Source organism: Arvicanthis niloticus, chromosome 5, assembly GCF_011762505.2.
Source record: "Arvicanthis niloticus isolate mArvNil1 chromosome 5, mArvNil1.pat.X, whole genome shotgun sequence".
NCBI lineage: Eukaryota > Metazoa > Chordata > Mammalia > Rodentia > Muridae > Arvicanthis > Arvicanthis niloticus.
Genome location: NC_047662.1, coordinates 57,488,059 through 57,505,246, shown reverse-complemented (window position 1 = coordinate 57,505,246; position 17,188 = coordinate 57,488,059).

Here is a 17,188-nt window from a genome sequence, read left to right as displayed (position 1 = left end):
GTTGGCTGTCAGATATTTGCACAATCTTCTCATCAGAATTGTTGACAATGAACAGCAAACTTCATTTTAATTTGAATCTAAATAGTGATTTCTACCAACTGGTTGCGAGTCATTAATGCCTTTATTTTCCTTTGGGAAAAGGGGGAACTGGTTTATGTATCACAGACCACATTTAATTCTCCATATCTCATTCAGTCAATAGCAGCATTTGCTATCACATGTGCGCAAACTGAAAAGTGCTGACCACGTGGAAAAATAAATTAAAAGGAAATTAAATACTCCCTAACAGATGAACAGAGTCAATTAGTTATGAACTTTTGAAAGGAAGAAAAGGAATCTCAGTGGTGCAGAATAAGCTTGTTTTGCTTCTCTATATCGTGTGTGTCCATGAACATGCATGTATATATTAAAAACACAGAAAGCTCTCAGACATCAAGAGTAGGCCCATATTCTATGAAGCAGGAGTCCTCAAACTGATTCCCAGTGGGAGCCCTCTTAACCTGAGAAATTTGTACATAATCTAGAGCATATAAAAATATATTATATCTCAAACTTTTACAAATAATAAATCATACAGAAGTGCACTATAAAGTAATTATTGTCATGCATATAATTTTACTATTTACTAAAGACAAAAGCAAATTTGCATACTAATGAAATGGATGTGATATTTAATTTCACATACAAAATTAAATCGTGGCTGAATATTTGATACTGCAGCCCATGAGGATCTTCAGTGTTTTTCAGTTGATTGATATTTTAGATATGTAATCATCATTGCTGAAAATACCACTTTGCATAAATCTATAAAATAGCAGAAGTATGTTTAGAGCTATTTCAACAATTTTAGAAATTCTCTTCTAACTTAAAACCAAAATTGATTGACTTTTTTCTTAATAAAACTTAAGTCAGCCACCAGAACAGCAATTTTAAATGGAAGATTCTAACAAAATATAGTCCAATGTTAAGTATACTTAAGTATACTTAAATGATGAAAGTAAAAAAAAACATAAATAACTTATGTTGCTATCAAAAATAAAATGCATGTGTAAAGTTAAAACACTAGAATTCACAAGACAGCAGAGTCACGTATGAACATGAAGCACTGGAAGCAACTTTAAGTGAAATTCTTAGCATGACAAAATGTGCATGCACTGTGGTCTCATGCTTGGAAAGCTAAGGCTGGGAGAAGTTACATAATAGAACTAAATGAGTCAGAAACATTTTGGCTTGGTTATGTATTTGGTTGGAAATCAAATTTTCATCATAGTGAATTCTGGGATTATTTCATGGTTTGAATTCACTTTTTAAAAAGCTATGGAAAGACAACAGTTTTAGAAAAAGCTTATTTCAATAAATGTATTTGAGATCCATTTGTAGAGCAACATAGGTATGTATCCTTTGAATAAAAAGGCAAGTTTTTAATGGGTGAGACACCAATTCATTCCACCTTAAGAACTGGCTTCTAAGTAGAGAATATGACACAGAAGCAGCATGCTTGCACAGAATGCTTAAAGACCCAGGATCCATCCCCAACTCTATAAAAGAAAAAGTTCTCATCTCATTAAATGTGAAACTCTTAGCTAAATCCTAACTGAAACTGTTTGGTGTAAGACATGAACTTTTCTCCTTACTCATAAAATTTAATAGTCTTATTATGTAATTTTAAAGCTTCGGATAGACATCAAGAGAACAATAACCTATGATTCACTTTCTCAAAAATAAATATAAAACTGGAGGAACTGTTATCATTAAAGACATGAAGATACTTGCCAAATACAATTCCAATTTGACACACACAAATCTGCTTCATAAAATATGTTTAAAACAACCCAGAAACTGTCAATACAGATGATGAGATAAACAAAAGAACTATATTAGACAACATTTTATATGAAAATCATATAGCATATTGTGTATTTTTTAAGCAAAAGGATGATAACTAACTTGAGTTGACAGGCTTTTTTTTGAATTAATTAATAAAGTAGCCAAACTATGTGTAAGAATATTGGGTAAAGTTACAAATACCAATATGCAGGGTATTGTTAGTGATACCTCCACACTTTCTTTATACACAAAAACTATGCCCCAAGTCCTTTGGTATTACCTATGTGTAACTGTTCCATTTGTTTCACTGAAAAGGTATTGTACAGTGCAGGCTGAGACCATGGCCTTTGAAATCTCTGTTTCTTGCTTTGACTATACTACTTAAGAATTCTTATCTTTCCTTATTATCACCTAATATAATGAGAATTATTTTAGTAACTGCCTTGGGGACTGTAGAAAGGACTTAATGAGAAGGTACCACATAATCAAAATAACTTACAAAGAATTTAAAAGAATCATTTGAAAATCATTATTTCAGAATTGAGAGCAAAGGTTAAAGCATCACAAGTTTCTCATTACATGTACTTTATACTTCATGTCATGTGATCTTTAGAAGAGGCTAAATCCAGGAAGGGAATGGACTGAGGAAAATATCAAGATCCAAAGGCCTGCTGTGGAAGTCAAAGGGAACCCATGCCTCATAAATGGGTATGTTTGTGTTCTTATAATAATATATTAAAAACACATTAAATACATACAGTTGATATGTCAGTTAAACAAATATACAAAATAGATCATTAAAAATCCTCAATAAAAACCTAAATAACATCAAATGCAAAGAAAGAGTAAATACAAGGATAAAGCATAACTCAGGGACATAGTACTTGCTTAGTATCTGTAAGACCCTAGACTCAATACTCAGAACCACATGGCAGGGGTTTGAGAAGAAATATTATCAAATTATCTTTTAAGAATTATTAGTTCTTGCCGGTCAGTGGTGGCACACTCCTTTAATCCCAGCACTTGGGAGGCAGAGGCAGGCAGATTTCTGAGTTTGAGGCCAGCCTGGTCTACAGAGTGAGTTCCAGGACAGCCAGAGCTACACAGAGAAACCCTGTCTCAAAACAAAACAAAACAAAACAACAAACCAAACCAAAACAAAACAAAACAAAAAAAGGATTATTAGTTCTTTTAACACAAGTTCAAGACTTTTGAGTTCTTTTAACACAAGTCCAAGACTTTTGAGAAATGGGTGTTTTGGGTTTTTATTTTCTAGAGCATTGATTCTCAACCTGTGGGTAGCAACTGCTTTGTGGGGAACAACAGCCATCTAACAGAGACCTAATACCATTGGAAAACAGATGTTTGCATTACTATTCACAAGAATAGCAAAAATACATTTATAACATCACAATGAAACTAATTTTATGGTTGGGGGTCATCACAGGATGAGGAACTGTATTAAAGGGTCACAGCATTGGGAAGGTTGTGAACCAGTTATCTAGAGCTTTCTTCTGGATCTCAGTCAGACTACTTGGTGGTAGTTTCGTTTGTATCTTCCTATTAGACTTCCTTAAGTATGACAGGTGTAATTCCTTTCTGGAGACTGAGGAGTGGGGATTCTGTATTCATGACTGACTGGGTTATAAAGCAAGACTTAATCTCAGAAATTAAAAAGAAACAATAAACAATGACGGTTTTAGGATGTTGTGAAGAGCTTTCTTAGCATGGAAATGTGGTTGGCTGAATCATTAGCATTGAAAAGTAAGATAAAACAACTGAAGCAGAAAACAAAACCCACAATTCTTGATCAACACAAACATTAGTTTTAAAACTCTCCCCTTTCTTATGACTATTCATGCCCTGTGAATATAGTCATCATCCTGTTTTACTGACAATCTGAGGGTGTCAGGCATCTGTGAATTCTGGGTAACATTTCCTCCAATGATTTGGCTGTGTGTGTGTGTGTGTGTGTGTGTGTGTGTGTGTGGTTTTGCATAGCTTTCTGACACCATACACTAGGCATCATGACAGCTCTACAGTTACCATCAGGCTCGTGTGTGTGTGTGTGTGTGTGTGTGTGTGTGTGTGCGTGCGTGTGTGTGATTGTATAGCTTCCTGACATGATATACTAGGCATCATGACAGCTCTACAGTTACCATCAGGGTCTTAGTTTATTACAGCACAGTCCAGAGCAGGCATGCTATGCATTGCTGTTCCGTCTCATTTCCTAAAGGAAACAATACAGTGATGTTCTTCCAGGGTCCTGCAATAACTCCTCTATCCAGGGAGTCCTTCAAGCTGGGTCTGGCTCCTCTCCTTATTTAACAACCTGACTACCTTCATAAGGTATCCAGCTCAAGCTATCAAGGAGATTATCTTGGCCGTCAGAAATTTTGTAAGGACGAGTCTTTCACTGACTTCTATCCAGTTATTGAGAACTGTCATTTCACATTGTTTGTTGTTGTTGTTGTTGTTGTTGTTTTTGTTTCCAGATGGAAAGTGGATTCAACCACAGTTGGCCCACTGGTCAGAAGGGTAACTCCACAACACTTTAACTCAAGTATCTTGTGTTTTCATGAAATTTGATGAAACATTTTTTTTTTCTTTTTGTAAAGTACAATCCCTGGATTCTTCGCAGAATAATTCAGCATCTCAGAAGAGTGATGGAAAGCATAACAATTCTCTGTTTTAGAATGTGAATTGTATACGTGAGTATCTGCTTCGTTTTTTATATTGCGCATATATCTACATAATAGAAAAGCCAGGTATAAGCACCAAGAGATTATCAGAAGAGATGAAGCCCCTAAAGAAGCACAGAATGTTTGTGGATGAGTTTTACAGTATTATCTTCATCATATCAGTAAGTATTATTATTACTGATAATCCTCCCTATATTAAAGTTGTTAGTATATTGTAAATGTTAGAATTGATATCTAGGATTCCCACAAATATGAGCCTTAGAACTTGATCATCCTTCCTGATTGAATAGAGTACAACACAAGTGGTTCGCAGTTTATTACTCTCCCTCCTTTCTTCTACAATTTTCTTCTCCTTTCTTTTTTCATGACCAGTGGTAAATTTTAATTTGTACTTAATTTTGGCTTAAAAAGAGTAAACAGTATATCAATATCTAAAGCTCTCCAACTAATATTTAAAATGACTAAAAATGTCCTAAATATTGACATAAATTGATTGCTGACAAAATTCATCTTGACAGTCTTGACTTATCATAATATCTCTTGAATAGTTGGCTGAAACATTTTTCTACAATTAAAAATATGAATGCAGAGGAAAAACAGATAACATCCTATATCTTTTATTGTATCAAAAGTCATCTTTTTCCAAATTTGCTGAAACATGGCAGTAATTCATAAACTTATCCCTTCCTTGGAAAATCTTAGCATGCTACTTCTGAAATCTAGTAATGTGGACCTTCTCTTGGGAAACCTTTAACAAATTATTTACTTGTTTGCATTTGACAGAAGGCATTTTTTGCTTCTCACATATGGACATAGTGTATGTGTTACTCTGTACAATGGTTTCATTGCTTAAGAGTATGTGTTAGTTTCACATGTACTTATTTCATTCAGTTTACTTCATTTGTGCCCCTCCTCCAAGAACAATTATATATATCGTGTGCATCTTTGTTTCATTGTAAGTGTTCAAAGAAACCTGCTGATGGCTTCTTCTCATAATGGTCCTCAGTTTCTAAGATGCTATCTAGCCATGGAACAAGAATTTTCAGGAAAATTACTTATATCTATACTAAATCTGTTACAGCCTTTTTTTCTAGACATTATTAAAGTTAAAAATCGTATGCAGCTGCTATTTCAACAGTTCATACATTCAGTTGGCAGTTTAAGAAACTCCAAGATGCCTTGTGATACTATAAGTTGGGCAAAGGTAATGTACAAATTGTATGATGTTATACATATAAGAACTTGAGTTCCGCAGATAATTTCCACTTTAGATGCCCCCCCAGAACAAACATTCTTTAGATGCCTTGAGAAACAGCACTTTCTCTTTTTTTCTTATTTTTTATTAGATATTTACACTTCAGATGCCATCCCTTTTCCCCATTCCCCCCCTTAGAAAACCCCTATCCCATGCCCCCTTTTTCTTTTTGCACATATACATTTTTTTTTAAATGTTAATCATAGGCTTTATAAGTTTGGTATTGCTCAATCAGAGGTGTAACCCACTACCCAACCTAGATATATCAACTATCTTTGACTGGTGGAGATACATGAACATCTACTTCCCTGTCTCCCCCCTCTTTCTCTCGTTCATCACCTAGCTTCTCCTCTCCTTCTCCTCCTCTTCTTACTCCTTCTCTTCCTCTCAGTACTCCTCCCACCTTAGCTCCTCCTCCATATCACCCTTCCTGTTAAAAATGAAACTTTTCTCTCAAAATACAATTAGAGCTTAATTATGCCATTTGTACCTGTGAGGTACAAGATAGTCCTCATACCCAGTCCAACATTTTGTTGACTAACCAGAACCTCTGTCGTCTCTCCTAACTAAAACACTTAGTTCTGAACCTGGCTTTTTCCTTGGCTTTCGGATGAATGTCAGCTGACGACCATCCACTCAAATCTTTTTTCTCAAGGTAAATAACCAGAATTGGCTATGAAGCTATAAGTTTTCAACCCCGTCAGAAATCCAGAATGACTGAGTTAACTATAATTGTGGGAAGCACAAAGCATAGCTTCTAAAACTTAGCCAATTTATAGAGACCTCTGAACACCTGGATACTCCCTCTACTACATAACGTTGGAGCATCTGTTCTTCCGCCTTCTGGCCCAGGATCATCTGACAGACTTTAGTGCTGCAGAATTATTAAGGACTGATTACTCTGTCTAGGCAGATATAATCAGTAGACTGTTCTGCAAGTGTGTCCTTTTCTGGACAGTAATTTGTCTGCAGATGGAAAGAGGCAATTCTTGTCTAGTGGCTGTCTCACCACAACTGGAGTAACTCCAAAGATGCTCAATTTCTTACAATTCAATATAGGAAGCTGTCAGGAGCAGACAGGTCTCTAATCAAAATGAACATTAATACAGAAATGTTTGTCATGTCAATTCTGTGGATTTCTGATGTTTTGAAAACCAACTATCTATGTAAGGTAATCTGGACTGTTGCCTGTTAACTCCACTCAGCTATTTCTAAATAAAACATAGAAAACACCCTAACAATAAACTCCAACCCATGAATTTGCTGTAGTCTCTTAACTCACAAGCTGACCATCTCAAATCAGTTTAAAAAAGTTAAAGAAGGACTGGGTCTAAGCCTTGAATTCCTAAGTGTGTTATACTGGTACAATGCCTGTGAGGGTAACAATATTCATCTCATTCTCATATCAATAAGAGGCTCGTACCGAATGAAAACCTTAAAATTTGTAATCAAAGTAAAATGGTGCCGTTTAAGAATTTATATCTTCATCTTGATACTAATTATACAGATTTCTACTAATAGGTTATGGCTGTGCAATAAACCCTAGCTAATCCTCTCTATTCCCACAAAACCACTACTTTTCCCTAGAAAGACAGCCCAACATTTGCCACCTGAGTCCCCAAGCCCAGGGAATAGGGGCGCTGACTCTTCATTAGCTTCTTCAAGCTGACTATGGGCGTTGAGATAGTAGAAGAGGAGTGGGGGGAAGAGCAAATTGATAAGCCTCTGATGCTGTGTCTTCACTGCCTCCATATGGAATTCCAGGACATCAGAGGTTTGAGCAGGTCTGCCCAGCTTGCTTGTTGAGTAGATACACCAAGGCTGATCATTCTGCAATATACAATTCTCAAAACAAATTTTAGTATCAAGATAGTTTTTTTTTTTTTTTTAAAGAGGGCTGACATTTTATTAAGGATGTTGGTTCTAACCGCTTTTCTTTTTTTCCCCCTCTTTTATTGGATATTATATTTACATTTCAAATTTTATCCCCTTACCGCATTCCCCCCACCTCCCAGGAACCCTTTATTGCATCCCCCCTCCTCCTGCTTCTATGAGGGTGTTTACCCACCTACCCCCCAATCCCCCTCCCCACCCTCAGATTAACCCCCCCACTCAGTACTCAGCCTTCAAGGTACCATTGACCTCATCTCCCACCTATGCCCAACAAGGCCATCCTCCCCTATATGTACAGCTGGAGTCATGTGGCTCTCCATATGTGCTCCTAGGCTGGTGGTTTAGACCCTGGGGAGCTCTGGCTGGTTGGTATTGTTGCTCTCTTCATGAGGCCACCAACACTTCAGGCTCCTTCAGTTTACTCTCTATCTTCTCCATTGGGAACCTTTGATCAGATTAATGGTTAGCTGTGAGAAACAGCACTTTCAAAGGAGTGTACAGAAAATTCAAAGGCTTACCTGAGCCTAACCAAAAAAAAAAAAAAAAGAGGGGGAGGGGAATATATTCTATACTTCTAACAGTTCCAAGTTTATTATTATTATTTTCTAAAATGTCTGCATTTATTCCCTAACTAACTTATACTTAAGTATTTACTTAAGTATAACTATCTAGTTGGCCATTTAGGACAGTGATAATTTCAGAAGCTTTTATGCCCAGTATCTCTGTATGTATAACTCCTGTTTTATTTTAATTAAATTCACTCTTGAGAGAGAAAACTACATATTGCCCTCATCTGACCTTTATCATTTTGAGTGTAAGTATAAGAGATAAAAATGTTGAATGTTTTATTAAGCTTTACAAGCTTTACATTTGTGACACTAAAATACAGTTCATTCCTCAAAGAAGTGATCTGTTACTACTTCTTTTCTGGTTTTGTCATTCTTTTTTCTTTAAAATTTATAGAGTTCTGCTATTATATATTACTTCACGAATTCACACTTTTTGACTCTGGTCATAGAAAGTTGTCATCTTCTCCTTCACCATGTTGTTTTTTTGAAGTGTTCAGAGTATTCTGGGCAAAATGACTATTACATCAACCTCACTGAGTTCTTATCAAAGCAAGCAGAGGCTTTCATTCATACCCAGTTCTTCTGTTTCCAGCATGACATCATTAACGAAATGGCATCAAGGATGGTGACCCATAATCTTGGATACTGAGATAATCACCAATGACCACAAGACTCTAGAGTTCATATGTCTAACAACTACCACCAGAGACTCCATTGATAAATTAAGCACTGTACATACAAACTCCTTCTGACTTATATTCCACATTTTCATCAGCGCCACACTAGAAGCACACTTAACAGCAGCTGTCAAGGCCTCACCGTCATTTGGGCCCCACGAGGATAAGATGGCTTCTTTCTGGACAGAAAAGGTTTTAGATGCTTCCGGAGCTCAGGTAGCATCTTAAAGATGAATGCATTCATGGACTTCTGGACCTAGTCCGGGGTAGTTCTTTCTGGTGGCAAGAGTTAAGGTTAAAACATTGACTTTTGGGATAGTATTGAACTATCTCAGCCTGGAAAGGACCCCTGTGTCAACCACTTGAGTGAAATAGTGGTAAATTGCAGTGAGGTACCTTAGGGACCAATAGGTGTTAGCAAATATCTTGCTAAGAGAGATGAAAGTATAGGTAAGTAGCATGTGATGGTTATCTGGGTTGCCAATTTAGCATACATTGGAAGAAGGGACCTCAACTAAAGAATTTCCTCTAAAAAGGGAACCTGTTGCCACTGTTTATTAGAAATTTTCTTGTAAATTCCTAATTAATATGATAGGACCCAGCCCACTCTGGGTAGTCTCCTCTCTAGGTGGTAGCCCAGGGATCCATAAGAAAGTTAGCTGAACATAAAGCCACGGAGACAAGAAGTCAGAAGGAAGTATTCCTGTATGGTTTCTGCTTCATTTCTTACTGCTTGGTTCATGACTTGAGTTTCTACCCTGACATTCCTCAGTGGTACACTATGACATTGAGGGTTAAGACAAATAAATTTATCCTCCCCAGATTACTTTTAGCCATGACATTTATTACATCAACAGAAAGCAAACAAAAACACTACATTTACTTTCTCACTTGCTCAAAGAGCAGGTGTTCCTTTTCATGCAAATTCCACAAGGTCTATACAAACTATAAGATATGTGGCTGTCAAGAGAAGAATCAGCTGGTAAAATGGAGCATATCTTGAGATATTGATTTCTCTGGATTTTGGCTCTCGTGTGCTTTCATTAGGGAAAAGCAGATGCTAAGAGGTACATATACCATGGTGTCCTTTTCATAGTGGCTTCTTTCTGTTCATAGGTCCCACAATCAATGTTTGTCAGTGCCTAGGATAAACGTAAAGTAGAACTAAACAGGTGTCTTCAGAAATCCACCAGCCTCATAATGAGCACAGCTTTATTATGAAATATTAGAGGAGGACACCTTTACCAGGACAGCATTTTTCTGGCTGCATGAGAGGCCAATGAAACAGTACTAGGTCTGAGAGCAGTTCATACCTCTAGTTATTACAACCAGAGTGAGGGTTCCCACTTGAATGGTAGTTCAGAAGTCAGGTGAGTATATCAAGAGACAATATTTCTGCTCTTTCAGATCTGACCATTGTGTTTGGCTTCTCATGTGCCTTTTATTGAGCGTTTGCCTAAGTATTTAAGAAAGAAAAAAACAGTGAGCAGAGAGTTCTTTACAAAGCTTAGTTTAGCTGGACTGCTTTCTCTGCTCCTCCAAAGATCCACTAAATTGTGCTTGCTTTCCTAAAATAGGGCACAATATTGCCTTCATACAAATTCCTGTGGTTTATTTTATATATATATATATATATATATATATATATATATATATATATATATATATATGACACTTTTATTCCTCTTTATTTTCATGCTAAGTAATCCTCCTAGCATTAACTATTGAGTGCTTAAAAGAAATGACAATGCCCCTTTTCTTCTGAGTATACCACACATTACTCCATATCTTACATAGTACTCAGTAAATATTCACTGGTTTGAACTGAAATGAATTTAGTACACTTCTACCTAAGCATACAAATAAGTTTCTGATTTATAATGAGAATCACTGGGAAATATTTCAGCTAAGCTTACTAAATTTATCCATTCCATTAAATGAAAGTCAACCATGCAGTAACCAAGTATGTAGTTATTATTTTTTTCTATAGAGTTAGAAAGTTTAGGTTTTCATTTAATGATAAAGATCAAAAACACAGAAAACTATCAGCAGTAATAGTCTCCATTACACTGAATGAAATCATTTGGTTTTTAATAAGGGGTAGACCACATTGCAATCCCAGAAAATATAATGGAAAACTGAAACCATTCAGACTGATAACATAAACAAAGAAAGGAAATGCTATCAAATAAACCTATTGTCAAAAGTGAGGATAATTAATCAAGCTAATCACAAAAAAATATAAACAAATTTTCGTTTTAACCAAATACCATCTGCCAGGGTTACCACCTAGGACGATACAAAACTAACAAGCTAATGATAGCAAAACCAAAATGGCCTTTTACAGGAGTTAAATTTTTAGCTTCTCTTTTTTGTTGACTGTCTTGCCTTTGAGATAAATACACAAGTAAGCCCTTGATTGACATATCTCAATTCTATCAAATCTATTTTAAAATATTTTATCTTTTGTATTGGGATTCCAAAACAACTTGCAAATGACTATTATGAGTAAATTTTAGAAACCTAGGAATTTTTCTAGACCTTGTTGGGAAAGGCATCTAGATTGGGAATTGAAAAAATATGACCATCTGTGGTGCACACTGTTTCTCTTCTAGCATCACAACCTTGTCTATGTTGATTCCCAGTATCCCCTTATCTTTTATATCATTTGACATACTGTTAGTTTCTATAACTCACCAGATAATGTGCACAGAAATTAACAATTGATGCTTTTTCATGAGGAAGAATTGTAGAGAAATTTTAATCTAGAAACATGGCTGCTCTGAAGACATCTAAAGACCTTCTAAGTCTGTGTGATGTGGCTGCAATGCTGACAAACCCTTAGAACACACCTTGAATCCTTCTGGATGGAGTCCTTTTGTATGTACCTTCAATTCCAAACAATAATGTCTAGGAAAGACAAAGTGACAAATCACAGAAAGATTTGACAGAATCAAATATACCCAACTCCTAGGAGAAAAGCTACTTAAGAGCAGAGCAGGAGGAGAGTTCAGCTCATCAGTTCAGACAGTTCTGTCAGTTGAGTTGGTGATGTGGGAGTCAGTGCAGTGAGTGCAGTGCAGTAGAGTTGAGTTCCTTTGTGAGTTCATAAAGTTCAGTGCAGGTCAGTAGAGGCAGTTGAAGCCAGAGACTAAGAAAAAGCCAGAAGATTAAAACATTTGCCAGAGTTAGTTTGAGACCAAGCAAAGCAATTCAGTGAGAAGGTGAAAGAAGCTAAATTGAAACAGTCAGCTTTGTGAGGAGTTTGAGTCACAACAGCTGAGTTGAACCAGCCAACTGGAATTCAGAAAGAACTAGGAAAGATGAGCTTATTCAGCAATAAGCTTCCTAAATGACATTCCATCTGGTGGATAAAAGTTATTTTACAGAGAACAACATGATTTCTGTATTGATTAATTTTTGTTGTCTACTTGCAACAACCTAGGATCACCTGGTAAGAGATTGTCAGTGAGATTTTTAGATCAAGTTGACCTGTGGACATGTCTGTAAGGATTTTTTTGATTTTCCTTATTGCTATGGGAAAACACACCTTAGAAATGGGGTAGTACATTTCTTATTTATGGAACCTGGTATAGGAGTAGAGAAAACTACCCTGAGCACTAAGCCTACATGTATTTATTCTTTCTGCCCTTAGCTATGGAGTTGACTAGGTACTTCAGATTCCCACCTTGATTTAGCCCCAAGTATTGGACTGAAAATATCCATTTGAATTAGATACCCGATGTACTAAACAGTTCACTCAGTAATGATTCTAGGGCACTGATTTTATGGCTGTTTATCCCAACAATGCTTTCAAAAAGTTTTAAAACTTGTAATAAGATTTAAAAGCTACTGAATCCCTAATGTTATTAAAAACTAATTCATAGTCAAAGATGCTGGACCACATCAAGCCAGATTCAAGGTGACACAGCTGCTTAAAGAGGATTTTCAGCACAAAACTACACCATTATAAAGATCATTTTCCAGTCAGGACTTTAACATTTATTTGCCCATTATCAAACCTCCAGTAAGCATAGAATTAGCACTTTTTGTCAGAAACTTCTAGGTTTTAAATAGTGCTATTTTCTTTAGTTGAGCATTTGACTATTAGTCAGAAAACAGCATTGCTCTGGCCTAGAAATTAATCACAATGCTGAGGTTTGTTTAAAAGAAATAGAAGAAGATACAGTGAAAATGGTTAAGATGTTACTGATGTCATTCGGGTACACAGGTTATGAAAAATAATTTTCTTAATAGTATAATATTTTTAAAAGAACTGATTTCAATGACAAGTTAAGAGCAGTCTCAGCCTGACAATTTAGTATGAGGTCAGGAATGGGCACTACAGTCTGAGTCAAGAAAAATGCTGGGACTGTTGGCAATGAGAAGAGGAAACTCTGAGAAAGTTAGCAGTGTTTGGGGAACATGTTACCTAGGAGCTGTTACTTTCCTTCACTATATCACTTGGACTGATAGAAAACTTCTTTAAAATACAATATTTAGTTATGAAAACAACAGCAATGGTTTAAGTGGATGTGTAGTAAAAGCTCATCTGGTTCCACAACTTGCCATTTACCAAACATAGGACAGGGGAAAAATTATTTCACATTCTTTCAGCTAGATAACATGCTACCATGACATGCAGAAAGATCACAAAGAAAAAAGCTAAGAGAATTCTCACGTGATGACAGTTTAAAACATTTTGTAATCTCTGCACTTTTCACTATAATAAACATTTTTTTTCAATGAACAATAACCTTCCCTATGGAATTATTTAAGATGGACACCACACATAATAGAACAGTATTGAAAGTGGTCATGTTTAAATGAAGATTTAACATACAAAACTAGTTTTCTCTTACTATATAAGAAAACACATCAAACAGTGGTTATGAAAAAATTTGAAGTTGGGAAATTGAACAAGAACATGATGTAATTGTAATTTAAAAAAAGAACAAGTAAAACAAAGAGGTACAATTTTAAAAGATAAGCACTTTGAAGATCTAGATGATAAAATACTTTTAGTGTTCAATAAAGGTAAATATCACATTTTGAATATACTTATGAGGCAATAAGTCAACATTTTATATTTGTACTACATTCAATAAATGACAAATATAAAATTATATGACAACAAAAACTGTTAATTTTATGGAATTATTGTGAATATTTTAAATATGCTTATGAACACCGAATCACTCATTTTTCTATGTATGATTTACTAAATCCATAGATCTATGACAAAATACATGTAATGTATTGTTGTATTACTTGTTCTTTTTTTAAATTATAATTACATCATGTTCTTGTTCAATTTTCCAACTCCAAATTTTTTCATAACCACTGTTTGATGTGTTTTCTTATATAGCAAGAGAAAACTAGTTTTGTATGTTAAATCTTCATTTAAACATGACCACTTTCAATATTGTTCTATTGTGTTCAGTGTCCATCTTAAATAATTCCATAGGGAAGGTTATTGTTCGTTGAAAAAAGTATTTATTATAGTGAAAAGTGCAGAGATTACAAAATGTTTTAAACTGTCATCACGTGAAAATTCTCTTAGTACATATATTTCTGATGCAATGGCATTTGCTAACTGACATTCTCTCAGACAAGTCTCCTTTCTTCACACACTATACATCTTTTTGCCTGTATTTCTCATTTTGAATCTACTCATAATTAATCTCTGGGTTCACGTAATAGGCCTCTCCTGCCTGTTCTCTTAGCTAAAGAAACAAGTCCTCAAGAGTGTAACATCATAGATAGTGAACAAAGGCTCTACATTCCGCTCTCAGTGTTAGAGAGAGCTGATGTGATCCTCAGGGGCCAAGCTTCTTAGCAACGAAAGGAAGGATTTACAGCCCTCCAGCTTCCTCGGCTACCATAGCTCTTGAAGGCTTTCAAGAGCTGACCTTCTTAGCAAAGGGCTGGATTCTTTTAATGCGCTCACTTTCAAAAGGTAGCATACCTGTTTTTCCAGTGTGATGTGGATGCTATTAAAAGGGAGTTTCCATGGATACAGACATCAGTGGGAATGATACAGGATTGTCCTCTTTTCAGACTCATTGTTCCAAATATTCCTAAAGCTTAGATCATGTCATCGTTTTATTCACCTTTCCCATGGCTAGCTACTTATTTATGAAGTACTGTAGATGGTAATTAATGTCTTTCATAAAGGGTAGGTTCACGTACCAAGTAAATGTAAGAGATGTTGTAACATGTACATGGAGAAACGGTCAGTTAATTAGAAAGTGTTCACTAAGTGTGAATTATATTTCATGGCTGTTTCATCAATGATATATTAAAAGAGTGACTACTAATAAGAAATGGCATCTAGTTTCTTTAAGTAACAGAATTTGTCACATTAAAAACTTTGATATGAATTAGAAATTGTATCACAATAGCTTTACACAGTCTCTCTCCACATCCCTCCTTATAATCTATGCAAGGTGACCCTAAGTGTGCATTGTGAACTATAATTACACGTCTTAAATGTAATGATTAGTATGTATAAACAGTTCCTTGCTAAGACCTAATTTTTAATGTCAAATGTAAAAAAAAAAAAACCAATTTATTTAATGAATTTATTATAGACACAGCATATCCTCGAGACTCCTAGGTTAAAGACTATGCTAAGTTTCTCTGGAAAACTTATGTGTTCTATCAGGAGTGGCCATTGAGAAAATAGAACCTTGCCAGAGAATATGCCTACCCTTAACAAATTAATATGCCTAAGGCATCTGTAAATAGACAATAATAAATTAATGCCCTTACCTGGGAAGAGAGGAGAGAATTACCCAGATAATGACAGAATTAGTAAAGTCCTCTTCTGAGCTAGCTCTTAAACGGCTGCAGCTCTCCACTTTCTGCAAACTCAGGTACAAATTAACAATACCTTTTCAGAAGATGAGGCAAACTCAATCTTGTTTTAAGATATGCTCATCAAATGATTAGAAATTCAACCAACTCCAGTGAAATGTAGTGAAATTTAATGTAAGTAATAAACTTCAGATGCCCTTATATTGGCTTCTGGTCAGAGAAAATAATGATAAAGCATATTTTCTCATGTGATCATGTGGCTTAAGTCTATTAGTAAACAGAACTCACTTGTTTATGGTAGATTAAAATGAGTTAAGTTAAAAAATTATTTGACTGGCTAAAAATTTAGTGTCATTAAGTTAAATATGTGTCAAATTACTTCATTTTACTTGATGTTTAAAAAATTAAAGAATCCAAATGTCATTATTTTTTCACTGAGTTTATGAAAATCCTATTTTCTATATAGCAGGTTGTTTATAATAACATTTTTACAGAAATATGCATTTAATTCTAAGAAGTAACCTAGATACTCTATGACAGCTTACTAATTTATGAATTGATATCTATCAGTCTAACATAGAAATCAATGCTGTTGGTTTTTTCTATGTGTTTTGCCTCTCTGCTTTGCTGAGGAAAAGATGAGAATTTCAATCCATCCTAGAAAAGACCTAATACTATACTGAGTTTTCAAAGGTTAACCTCTAAACAATGAAAAGATTAAGAGGAAAACATGTGATCCTTCTGAAATCAAAGACAAGAGTGTGATTGGTAGATTTCTAATAATCTTTAGACAATGAGCACTACCCTTCATGGTAGATGCTCATAAGAAACTAGATTAAAGCCCTAACCACCATATAGCAAACCAACAGACACTCAAACACTGAAACCAGAATAAAATTATCTTTAAGAATTAAACTTTATTTTATTAAATTAATGTTAACAAACAAGTTTTTACATACCATTTTAAAATATTTTAAGATGTTTCGTTCACTGTTGGTACTTTAACATTCTTCTGAACAAAATGAGAAGATACATTCATTAATGGCTTTAAATATCCACATTTTAGCACAAACTTTTAAAGAAAAAAAAAAGAAATAATAAAAAAAAACATCTTCTACTTCTGGTACCATAAATAGATTTTAGGGAGAATGAGCAATTTGTTAGATTTATTGCTTCCACTCACTCACATAAAGGAAGTTATAAGGCATTCTATAAAAGAAGATAAAAGTGAAGGTTGGTGGTGGAAACTGTTATTGTTGTAAACTAGCCAAAAGAGGGATGTGTGACCCAGGAATAAAAAAATCAAAACTGTTGCTCTATCTTTGCTGTCACCTCCATATGTCTTACCTTTGAAGCCTCTCTGGATATTTTCCATTGTTTTATTTTCAGCCTTGTGAAAGCAGTCCTATTGTTTAGTAAGCAGAATTAGGCTCGCTCATGTTTATA